We start from the raw sequence: 13531 nt of genomic DNA, 5'->3' as shown, positions 1-13531 counted from the left end.
AAAAACCTCCTAGTGAGAGAAAAAGTGCCCCGGCGGTCCTAAGTGTGTTCACACACATCACTACTATAATATGGTAACAAATCCCCCCTGGAGTGATGCGGTGAACAAGAGCTAGCACTCATGTATAGGGAAGTGTCTAGCTATGTGGACGAATCCACAAAAGGGAGTAAGCCCAAAGCTTTGCGAAAAGCTTCGAACTTCTCACGAGGCAGAGCCTTTGTGAAAAGGTCTGCAAGGTTATCCTGTGTTGGCACATAAGCCAAACTGATCTCTCCTGCAGAGAGTCTCTCCCTGACATAATGGTAGTGCACCTCAATGTGCTTCGTACGAGCATGGAACACTGGGTTCCGCGCAACTGCCAATGCGCTCTGACTGTCAGTGAAGATGGTGGTGGCAGATGGCTGCCCAACACCCAAATCAGCCATAAGGCGTCTGAGCCACACACACTCAACCGTAGCTGTGAAAGCTGCCCTGTACTCAGCTTCACAACTAGAAGTGGCCACAGTAGGCTGCTTCTTGCTCAACCATGATATGCATGAGCTTCCAAGCATGAAGCAAAAACCACTCGTGGACACGCGTGTGTCATAACAACCAGCCCAGTCAGAATCTGAAAAAGCATGTAAATCTGGCGACAATGATCCCCCCTTGGGATAAAACAACCCAAGATGCCGAGTACCACTCAAATAGCGAAAGATACGCTTCACTGCCTGCCAATGCTTAATGCCTGGGCTATGCATAAATCTGCTCACCTGTGAGACTGCAAACTGAATGTCTGGCCTCGTAATGCATACATAAATGAGGCAACCAACAGCTGTCTGATAGAGTGTGACATCAAAGTGATCTCCAGCATCATGAAGACTCAACTTCAAACCTGTCTCCATTGGAGTAGCAATAGGCTTGCAGTCTTCAAGGCCAAATCTCCGCAACAATGTTTCAATATACTTTGTCTGACACAAAGCAATACCTCCATCACACTGCTTAAATTGTATCCCCAAATAATGATGCAAATGCCCCAAATCTGACATCTCAAAAGAGGCATTCAAATCAGCCTTAAAATCAGCAATATGACTCTCATTTGGTCCTGTGAGCAGCATGTCATCGACATAGAGAGCAATGATTAGATGTACACCATCCACACGTTTACCATACAAAGTGCTTTCTGTTGGACTATTCTGAAACCCATGTGCAGTCAAATATGCATGTATTTTTTCATACCAAGCTCGTGGAGCTTGCTTTAAACCATATAAAGCCTTTTTTAACCTGCACACTTTGTTTTCCTGCCCTCTTTGAACAAAACCACGAGGCTGCGATACATACACCTCCTCATGCAAATCTCCATTTAAGAACGCAGTCTTTATGTCCAGCTGATGTACATTCCAACCATTATGAGCTGCTAATGCACAGATGCTACGAACAGTGGTCATACGACATGTGGGAGCAAAAGTCTCATCAAAATCAATGCCCTTCTCTTGAGCATAACCTTTTGCAACAAGCCTAGCCTTATGGCGATCCACTGTGCCATCAGGCTTACGCTTCAATTTGTATACCCACTTAGTGCCAATGGCCTTCTTGCCAGGGGGCAAGTCACATAAAGACCATGTACCATTCTTCATAATAGCATCGTATTCTGCTTGCATAGCAGCCATCCAATTTTCTGAACTTTGTGCCTCATCAAATGAAACAGGCTCACTTTCATCGCACATACTAGAAACAGCCAATGCATAACAATCTGACGCATAAGAGGCACCATGAGAGCCAGAACGAGTGCGACTAGACAAAGGGGCATCCAACTTGCTGTCACGCAAAGTCTGCACCAGCCATCTAGGCATATTCCTAGAGCCCTCAATCTCTTGTCTCTCATCCTCAAGTGCATCATGCACATCTGCATCAGATATAGGCTGATCTGTGCCATCATTTAAAACCTGCATAGGCTGAAAAACTGCCTCATGAGGTATTGCACTTGACTGTGCACCACTGAAAAGAGGCAACAATGTATCATAGACATCACGTGAGCTGATATCTGTCTCCTTAGTACATGAAACCAAGGGCTGAACTGCATCTTCCACAAATACAACATCACGGCTAACCAAAATGCGCTTTGTCTGTGGATGATACAAACGATAGCCTTTGCTCTCAGCACTATATCCAACAAAAATACATTTGACAGCTTTGTCATCCAATTTTCTGCGATGTTGCACAGGCACTAATGCATATGCCAGGCAACCAAAAACACGTAAATGGCCAACAGATGGCTTGCGGCCATGCCAAGCCTCATATGGAGTGACAACCTGTAATGCTTTGGTGGGACACCTGTTTAGTACATAAGTGGCACACATGACAGCCTCAAGCCAAAAACCATGTGGTAGACTTTGACTCTTAACCATACATCTTGCCATTTCCATGAGAGACCTGTTTTTTCTCTCAGCCACACCATTTTGCTGTGGTGTATACGGCACTGTACATTGGTGTTTTATCCCACGCTCAGCCAGAAATGCATTAAATTCTGAAGACATATACTCCCCCCCTCGATCTGAACGGAGGGTGCCCATCTTACTTTCTGACACATTTTCAGCCATAACCAAAAACTGTTTGAAGCACAAAAACACTTCGGACTTTGCCTTCAAAGGATATACCCATGCATGCCTGGTAAAATCATCAATGAAAGTCACGAAGTAAAGATAGTTTCCAAATGATGGAGTTTGCATGGGACCACAAACATCACTGTGAACAAGCTGCAATCTGCGTTCAGCTCTCACTGATCCATCTTTGGGAAAGGAAGCACGCTGCATTTTACCCAATATGCAGCCCTCACAAACATGCTTGACAGGTGCCTCAAGCTTAGGCAAAGAAGACACCATTTCAGATTTCTGCGGGCGCAGCAAACTTGCAAAATTCAGATGACCAAAACGTGCATGCCACAGTTTTGCATTTGAAATAGCCTGCGTATCCATAATAGCACATGCTGAATCCTCTACACATTTGCCATCCATATTGAGCTTATACAGCCCTCGACATAGTGAACCAGATGCTACAATGATGTCACCACAAGAGAGATCATGAACAGTACATCTGTCATCCACAAATTTTACAACCAAACCTATTTTGGCAAATGCGGAGACTGACAGCAGATTCTTTTTGATCCCTGGCACATACAATGCATCAAAAAGTGTAAAGGTGTTGCCATTTGCAACATTCAGCACAATCTGTCCAACTCCTTTAACGGGATAAGAGGAGTTATTGGCACAAGTGACAGTATTCCCTGTGGGAGCAGACTCAAGGAAAGTGAATAAACTGCGCTGCGAGGTGATATGCTTAGTGGCACCACTGTCAAAGTACCATACATCTGAATCTACTGCAGACATACATGTGTCATGCAAAGATGGGTCATAACTGCACTGCGCATTAAATGCCCATTCTGTATCTAGCACAACATTAGCAGATTCATTGTTAGAAGGAGAGGCATCTGCAACAGCCATACCAGCCTCTTTCTTCTTAGCCTCTTTCGCAGCCAGCTTAGGACACGCTTTGATGACATGATCATTTCCCTTACAGTACTTGCAAAATGTCTTCTGTTTGTCACCCTTCTTCTCATCTTTGTCTTCCTTCTTTGGTTGCGCAGCATTTGCAGATTTCTGCTTACTAGAAGAAAAGCCAGCTTTACCTTTCCCGCTTCTCTGACTAGCACCGAAAGCTTGATCTGCGACACGCATACTATTCCTGTTTTGCCTTGACTGGTCTTCTTGCAGCAAAACAGAAACTAGCTCCTCAAATGATAAGGCATTGGGATTGCCTTTCATCATCAAGCGAAGAGTGGAAGCAAAACCCTGATAAGAATCTGGTAGACCATTCAAAACAGTCTGCACAAGTGAACTGTCTGACAGGATTTCATCTGCAGAAATGAGCTGCTCTTTGAAATCCTTGATCTTTGTCAAAAAGCTATCCATAGAATCACCTTCGTTCATATGCTCATTCTCCAACTGTTTTCGGAGATAAGCAACACGAGCCTCATTTCTTGCCTGATACAATGTGGCAAGTACATCCCAAGCATCCTTAGAAGTCCTGCAGGAGCGAATATGTGGGATAATGGTACGTTTGACAGACAGCGCAATCAAGGCATGAGCCTGCGCATCTCTACCATCCCAACGAATCTGCTCTGCTGAAAGTGGTGGTTCTCGAACAGCTGCTACAGCACTTGTGCCTGCACCATCATCAACAGTACCTGTTTCTGATGTGTTTGCAGCATTCCCAGCCACAATAGGACGTGCATCAATACCCTGCACAATGTTCCATAACCCCTTTGCTACCAATACATGTCGCATCATATATGCCCACAATGGATAGTTGGTGCCATCCAACTTATCCTCAGCAGCCAACATGCGGAATACATCATTGTTGTCAGCCATGGCCAATGACTGTACTACTAGATGTAAATGCTGTCTGTAAGAGGTAAACCTGTATAAAATTGACCTGTGCTATATAGCACAGCCCAAAACAGACGAATGGGCACCTGTCCTGCAGATTTTAATCTTGACAGAAAATCTGCACAGTAGGACGATTTTGCCTGCGCAGTACTTGGAATGCAAAAACGGAGGGCGAAATGACTCCAGATCAAAATTCTGAAACGACTAAGCCCTACGGGCTCTCCCACGGCATATACTAACCTGCAGACGCTCGTGAAACCTCGTCGCAATCGGAGGAGATAAAGCGGCAGGTGCCGGTGATGCTGCCCGGGAGTAGGAAGCCTGCTCTGATACCAATTGTTGGAATTAGGGTTGCAGGAATGCACACACAACTTCAAGAAGATGAGGAAGCTTGAGCACAACACAGTAGTGTATTATGAGTGCCAAAAATGAAAGATTCCAAGCCCTAGAAGATAATGGGCGTATATACAATGCACGGGGGAAAAAACCTCCTAGTGAGGGAAAAAGTGCCCCGGCGGTCCTAAGTGTGTTCACACACATCACTACTATAATATGGTAACAATAAGGAGTTATTATCTTGGCGGGCCTATGACTTCTCAAGGTAGCCCTTGCCTTATTGCCGCCCTCCTTTGGAGGTACCAATGGTTTTAGCGGTAATGAGTATGTGGAAATACTTTGGGGACCATAGGTAAATCTTTACGATTGTCCGCTGAGCAATGTTAACCCTTACCCTCTAGCTTGAATCATGAAGGAGATGAAAGGCAAGAGGCTATGTGAAAATTGAGGTTTCATGCAAAGAGAGAGAAGTGCAGTTTTGTGGTCCAATACCCAAATTTCAACCGGTAATTACTCATCACTCGGGTGTTGGTTTCTTAAATTGATCATATGGCTAGGAAGCTCTTTCTATGCTCTTTCCACTCATGTAACTAATTTCTTAATCCCTTACTTCATTGATGATCAGAATTTCTCTCAAAGTTGCTAATTTTTAGGCGCAGTTTTATAGTCTTGTAGTAAAATGCTCATAACTTTTCGCTCGGTTGTCCGTTTTTGAAAGTTTTTATATGGGCGCGAAGCTCTCTTCAAGCTCTACGCACTTATATAATCCATTTTTGCACAAACTATATGGATTTAAAATTGCAATTCTCTGTGTATCTCTGTTTTTATAGAATTTTGGCAGTTTTATAGTCTTGTAGTAAAATGCTCATAACTTTTCGCTCGGTTGCCCGTTTTTGAAAGTTTTTATATGGACGCGAAGCTCTCTTCAAGCTCTACATATCTATATAATCCTCTCTTACACAACCTATATGGATTTAAAACTGCAATTCTCTGTGTATCTCTGTTTTTATAGCTTTTTGACCATTCTTTCTTCTTAATCATGATTAATTCCTCCTAATCTCTTATCAAAAGGCAAACCCCATGTGTCTTATCATCTTGTAAGTGATTGCTATATTAATTTGCTTTAATATGTTCCGACCAAATCGTCCAATTCGAACGGATGAACCTTACCAATATTCTTCGTATGTTTCCGTTCACATAATCCTGAGTCGGAAGATTTTCTTCCAACAAAGAATCGCCCTCTTGTTTGGAGCTGCAAGACTGGCTGAAATTCTTGCTTCTCCGGAGCCTTTCATCTTTCCTTCCATGAATTATGATCTCACCTTTGATGTGTATATCTTTATCTTAACCTAAGGAGAGAAAGGGAGGTGAGGAGGCTGTGAGGTTTCATACAAGTGTGTTTTGATTCTAAGAAGTGACCGAAGTCCAAACCCTAACTTCGTGTTACACTACCACCTTCTGACACTCTTTCTAAAGTAGAGGTCCCTAGAAGTCAATCCACAGAGAGCTCCAAGGAGAAGGATGGCCAAGGGCATAGGGCTCTACAAGAAATCAAGTTTTATCAAAGGAAAACTGAGTTGTTGATAAGAAGAGCCCCTTTCGCTTGCACAGTGAAGGAGATTCTCCAACAATATAGAATAGAGTTCCGTGTGCAGGGGATTGCCCTTGAAGCATTGCAAGAAGCCTCCGAGGCTTACCTTGTTGGGCTTTTTGAAGACACCAACCTTCTTGCAATACATGCAAAAACACCATATTGGAGAATTTGGGAATCTCCCAATTCCCATTTTTGAATACTAAAAAAGGGGGGACATGGATAACATGTTTGTAAGTTTCTCAAAGCCCTATCATGTGACCTATCATTGGAAAGCGCTTGAAAAATGGGATCTAAAGAGCCATAAACCACTCATTTTGGATTAATGGTGTTCAAGTTATGGAAAATCCAAAGTTTTGACCACATGTCCCAAACTTGTGGAAAATTCCCATATTCCCCAATATGGTGTTCAAAGAGGATTACCATATCTTCCAAGGACATGCAACTAGCTTGGCGCATTCGAGGTGAGCGAGACATGATCTAGAGAACTTAGATGTTAACCTTTTTTTTGAAGCAACTCTTTTTTTTCAAACCCCCCTTTGTAACAAGCCTATCTGGCTTTCATTTGTAACCTTCTGACAATTAAAATTTTAATTTTCTCTTACAATGTCTTGGTGTCATCATGTTTGTTTAATATGGAGTGTCTATCATGTGCCAGTTTGTCATTAGGGAAAAAGGGAGCTCATTTTGGGGCCCTGTAAGAAATTCACTATTTTTTGATTTATTTCTCTCCTAAAAGACCTCAAAAATAGTAAAATACGAAAACGTGGCTCAGAACTGTAAGTAAGGACTACCAAACTATCAGTTCAGAAAGGAATAAGATAATCTTTTGTCTAACTAACACGATTTTGCATTAAATATCTCCTTAGTTTTTTTTTTGTTTCCCGAAGATTCCACATCTCTTTTGACGACGTGTGCAGGCCTCTCATAAAGAATCCATCACTGAACTTGATGATTGCATGGATACCGCCACACTTCCATGATTCATGTTACAAAAAGACTATGAGATTGAAAAGCAAACTCTGCAACCTCAGAAGCACAAAAAATGGCCGATACTAGTGAGTCACAATCTGAGAAGAAGCGATTACACAATCTTCACATCGACTTAGAAGAACAATATGCTCCAGCACAAAAAAGACGAAAGGATACGGTGCTGAATGCTCAATAACAACGGGAAAATATGAGAAGAGAAGGGCTTCAACATATTGACTTATGGTGCGATGGAAGCATATATCCAAAATGTCTAGTAAAAAACTCTACACCTCCATTTGTCAATCCAACCACACTACTGAGGTTTGCGGGCGATGGACAAAATGGACTTCTTGGTTATATTTCAGCGCAGTCTGCATTTGCAGAAACATATAAAACGATGTACCTACAAGAAAAGGGGGCCAGGATGCAAGAGATAGCCATTCGTGCAAAATTGGAGCAGCAGTTGCAGAATGAAATTGAGGAGCATTCAAAGAGTAAAAAAGAGTTGACAAGAGCAAGAAGGAAGAGAACCGTGCTTGGAGACAGACTATGAAGCAGGAAGATTAAAAACATTGCAAATTTGAAGGCTGGGACTGGTGGATGCAAGCGAAGAATTCAGGAAGCAAGGCTAGTTTGAAATTTTTCATTTTTTATACTTAAAAAAGCTCTAAAATGACTATATCTATTTTGTCCATTAACGCAAAACAAGAATGGAGGTGTTGAATAATATAAGCATATTGTGTTGTTACTGTAGGAAACTATTGGAGCCTGCAAAAGAAAATATGGATCCCAACCTTCTTCCTGTTAAACAAATGAAAGGATTGCTTTCTTATGGTGTAGCAAAAGGTTTGATTGAAGAAAAAAAATACAAAACAATCAAACGCAATGTTGTAGAGGACTTTATATCCAATAATCAAGTTGATGGCACTACAATCCAAGAGGCTCTTGATGTAAGTGGAGTTAGCAGGAAGAGACATAGTTCGATTTTCCATGTGATATCCTCAACTTTGAGAGATCAAAGGATTAAACGAGTTTTACTGCCAAATCCAGCAACCGTGTGGAGGATAAGAGGTCATTTGAATGAAAGTATAGATGAGTTTATTGGGCAATATATCCATATTGAAGAAATATTTCATGGTGGTAAAGGAACCACTATGTATGACCCTTGGAACAATATATTTGTAGATCTACAACAACTTCAAAGAAGAATGGTCGAGTTTTATGGAATAACATTTGAGGAGTGCAAAGGCATTTTGAAATTTGTTATCAAACTGGATGAGTGTGAGGTTGTAAAGGAAAAGAAAATGGAAAGGATTACTATTACATTGATGAATGGAGCACTTGATACATCATTGACTAAAGCGAGTTTGAAGTATTTTAGTGTGCAGTCGGAGAAACACATATGGTGGTTAGGCTCATTCCAAGTATGATCATTTTTTGTTTCGTACTTGATTTTAGTCATTGTTTTCAAATCTTTTATAGCAAGACTTTTGTTTTCTATAATCACAGGTGAAGACACAGAAGACCATGAAACACTAGATTGGGTGTTTCACCACACAGAAATACCAAGAATGATTAAAAGACAAGTGCAAGGAGAGAATCTCCATGTTGCAGGAAAAGGTGATTTTCAAGTAGAGTGGCACATGGCGGGGGATCTTAAAACACTTAAGTGCATGTATAACGTTAGTAAAGGAGGCAACTCAAAGTCTCCTTGTATTTACTGCAAAGAATTAGCTCAAGTAATGGATTCCAAATGGTGGAAGAGAGCACCTAATAGAGATAAAGTTGACCCTGACTTCAAGGCCATTCTTGACATTCCACTATGTAATGTGCACATATGCACATTGCATGGTCTATGTCGAATTATTGAGAAATTGGTATTTTTGTATATTGGATTTGCTTGGAAACTCCGTCCCGAAAAAAATAGAAAGGATGCTCTTCAAGCATTGGAAAAAGTGTTATCCGATATAGGTCTGCATAAAGGTGATGTTCATATCACAAAGGATTTTAAAAAGTCTACCAATGCAAGGAGGTACCAATCACTCTATTGGTGGTGTTAAGGCAAGAAGACATCATAAATCCTTTGTGATGTTCATATCACAAAGGATTTTAAAAAGTCTACCAATGCAAGGAGGTACCAATCACTCTATTGGTGGTGTTAAGGCAAGAAGATTCTTGTCTCGACCCAAACACATTAGTAAGCAAGTAAGGCAAGGTAGAACAATTTCAAGGATTAATTATGGATTGTGGAAGCAAGTCCATAATGCCGTGAAAGATCATGAGGCAGATGGGGAAGCACGAAATGTGAAGGCAAAGATGTGGAGGTCTCTTGATCAACTCTTCATGTTCTGTGACAATGTAACATGGACAAAGAGTGATTACAAGAACTTTGAAGAGGCAATTAAACATTTTGGGAAGTCAATGAAAGACGCGTGGACAGCCTGCAATATAACTCACTACATGGTAAAGTTCTCTTCTTTTACTTAAGTGTGATCCTCTTTTTTTTTGTAACTTACTATGCATTCTTATGTCTCTGTGAAAACAGCATATCATCTACAACCACCTTCCCTATTTTGTCAAAAAGTATGGATGCCCAGCAATTTGGTCTACCCAAGGCATGGAGAAGTCTCACTACATGGCACGTAATGCATTTTTCAGACACACACAACACTACGGAGGGAGTCAAAAGGCAAATAGTCTGAAGGAAGTCTTCCAATGGTTTTACCGAGGCATTCTACAGAGGCTGCATGCTAAAAGAAAAGTTGCTAGTTCCAAAGTCAAGCTTGCTTTTATTCTAGCCCAAAAGCAAAGACGAAGACAAACTTTGGACAATTCAATGGCAGCAGAGAGACATAGACAATGGAGGGATTCAAAGATATTTAGAAACCATAAATGGACAAGTAAACATGAATAGCAGTTTGTAACTTATTGGTGTTATGTCCACATGTTTTCAAACTCAATCAATAGATTTTTATTTTGTGGAACAAGTGACTCTTGGTGTTATGCCTATATGTTTTGAGACTCCATCAAAAGTATTTCTTTTGTGAAACATGTGATCTATATTAACAAGCATCAATACATCCATGAGCTACACACAAAAAATTCAATCAATACTACTTAATTATGCTAGACACACTATTGATCCTTACGAATAAGATACTGAGTGTCAAATGCTTTTAGAAGCTACTGAGTGTGGGAAGAGTACTGAAGTTTTGTACGGTGATGGGACAAATGCAAAAGGGTACTGATCGTCCGTACGAACAAGGAACTGATGAGGATCAAAGACTTTGTACAAATCAGTTCAACTTCAACATAATGTTTGTGCTATATTTGATGACTAAATCCTATTACTCCCAGGGCCTGCCAATCGGAACTCTCTTTTTTATCTTGATTGGACTCTTTTTCTTCCTTGTTGGCTTGATGTCGACTGTCTGTTTATCAATGCTTGCCTCTGTTGCTTGTCTGGGAGGGGTATCCTTGTCTTCAGCTATCTCCACGTGTTCTTCTTCTTAGATTGTGTCGCCTGTTGCAATCATGGGTGGCTCTCGAAACCTTATGAGCTTGTGTTTTCCATAGCCCTCCATACATTTGGGCTCCTTAACACCACATGCTAATGCATAAGAAGTGTAAGACAAAAATAAGAGGCCCTAGAGGCCTTCTTATTCACATAATCCCCAAATATATCTATGGCAGACAACCTCTCTATTAAAATGATCTTTTCCTTTTGCCATGAAAGATCATGTCCACCTAAAACCCTAGACAAACATTCAAAGAAGTAAACAATGGCTTCTCCATTGTTGCTCAACTGCCTATGGTAAATCAAGATCTTAGCACTGCCTAGATCATGAATATAATGAGCTAGGCTTGACATTTTGCCAAACCCAGCCGGCCTGCTTCCACTTGTTCTTTGGAGGAATGTATCATCCTCAATTTGTAGCTGCCACATATCAAAAGATTGGAGTGAGACAATACACAACTACAAAACATTTAAACACAAGATAAAGTATTTGATTTGAAGTAACAAGATCATACCTTCTCATCAGCAAAACAAGAAGTTCATCTTTCCAAAGATTTATTCCTCCCCTCTAGTCCAGCCTCTTCTTTAAGCTTTCCCTTGTATAGTGCTGAGAGATTCATAGCTTCCTGTGTGAGCTGGAAGGCAGCTTCATCTGGCTCTTGGAACTTTTCAGCCTCTTTGAAACAAATAGTAAGGGCCTCTGCAGGATCAAAAGTTGTTTCCAAAGCCAGTAGTGAATGGTCATCCTCTATGCCAACCTCCTTGTCAAGCCTTGAAGCCTGGGCAATAAGGGAAATGGCATAGTCCTCCCTCAAATTGAACATACACTCTATATCATGGAGGAAAACATAATCTTTACCACCAATCAAGACACCTGGAAGCATGGGTACTACATAGTTGCTGCTCTGAACATCAAAATCTTCAACTGGCTCTGTGCTGCTCTAAGAGTTTCAGTCCTCAGTTGAACAAGGTCAAGAGCAGCCACTTGTAGCCCCTCATCCTGGAGGTTGATATCTTCTTCCTGCTCTGCCATTTCTGTTGCCACAGGAACATCCTCTTTTTCCTCTGCTTCAGATGTGTCTTCTTCTTCAGCCCCCTGCCCTTGCTCTTCTAGAGAGTGCTTATGGAAGACAATGTACATAAGGAATGCCATGGTTTCCTCAAGCACTCTACACTTTCTGGTGTGCAAGTTACAGTTGAATTTATATTCCTGAGGTAGGCTGTCAAATCTTCTATTCACATGGTACCTCAGCCTGTCAATGGAGACAATATGATTTATATGCACAAAAACCTTTTCACCTTCCACAATTCTTCCTACCTCTGTTAGTTGTTTGAAGGTATCCCAATGGTTTGAAAGAAAATCTTTGTGATGCTCCAGTACAGAGCTCATAGTGAACTCTCTCTTGAAAATATTGTGGTATATGTGGAAGTTCCTCTGAGCCTTGCACTTGTGAAGAAAGTCAAATAGGAGCAAATCTGGAGATTTGTCCTCTTCTGGTTCCTTTTGTTTTGAAAGGGAAGACTCAGCTTTCTGCTCCAGTCTCTTTCTTTTGCCTGAACAAAAATTTATATATCATGAATTCTATATGCTGACATATGCAATCAGGGAATGTATAGGATATCACCAAACAACTCCCTTCATGAGCACACATGACTCACCTGGTGATTGCTATGGTCTAAGTATAGCAGCAGAAAAGTCTAGCTTCCTCTTGAAAGGAGGGGCTTGAGAATCAACTGTTCCAAAGCAAAAACTTTTCTCATCATCAAGGAAGAAATCCCCAGGGCCAAAGAAAGCAAAACAATGAGGAAGAAGTGAAAACCAAAAGGGACACAGGAATTTGCAAGAAAACGCGATGTAGGGCCATTTGGAAAATGTCAAGTACTCTCCTCGCATTTTGTTGCAAATTCTCCATTTCTATTGATATCCATCTCTAATCAAATGCTAGGATCATCTCACAGATTCCTGGGCAGTAGATGATACTAGGAAGAATTCCCCAGGGCCAAAGAAAGCAAAACAATGAGGAAGAAATGAAAACCGAAAGGAATATAAGAATTTGTAGGAAAACGCGATATAGGGCCATTTGGAAAATGTTAAGCACTCTCCTCGCATTTTGTTGCAAACTTCTAGGTTCTATTGATATCCATCTCCAATCAAATCCTAGGGTGATGTACCAGATTCTTGGGCAGTAAGATTCAAGAATTCTATGGATGGAAGAAATATATATCAGAAAACATTGAAAAGAATATAGATCTCTGACCTTTCTTTTCCTTTTCCATGCTGTTGCACTGGTGAATCTTCTGCTCTCTTCCAAACTTGAGTTGCAGCAGCCTAGGTAACCTGGAGATCTGGCAGTGGTAGTAGTCTTCAGGCAGGTTGCAGTCTGGATGGAGTGTCTTGGGTAGGAAGGGATCAGAGGGGGAAGGAAAAGGATGATGGGAGGGTGCTGGGCAGGGATGAAAGACGGGGAAGGAAGAGTGGTTATGGATCTGATTATGAAATCATGATTGGCACAAGTTCCAAGGCAAAAAGTGCCATTCACACGTGCCAAGTTTCAAACTCCAAGAGATCTAGGTCCCATCCACACGTGTGAAAAAACGACTCCATTCCACACGTGTGGTATTTATAGCTGCTTTGTTTGTATTTTGCACTAATCTTTTTCCTCCTATTTAATCTCTCCTGTCTAGGCTCTCCCC

The sequence above is a fragment of the Cibotium barometz genome, chromosome 13 (genome assembly GCF_041138505.1).
Source record: "Cibotium barometz isolate CiBa-2024 chromosome 13, ASM4113850v1, whole genome shotgun sequence".
Classification (NCBI taxonomy): Eukaryota; Viridiplantae; Streptophyta; class Polypodiopsida; order Cyatheales; family Cibotiaceae; genus Cibotium; species Cibotium barometz.
This window is presented reverse-complemented; position numbering follows the sequence as displayed.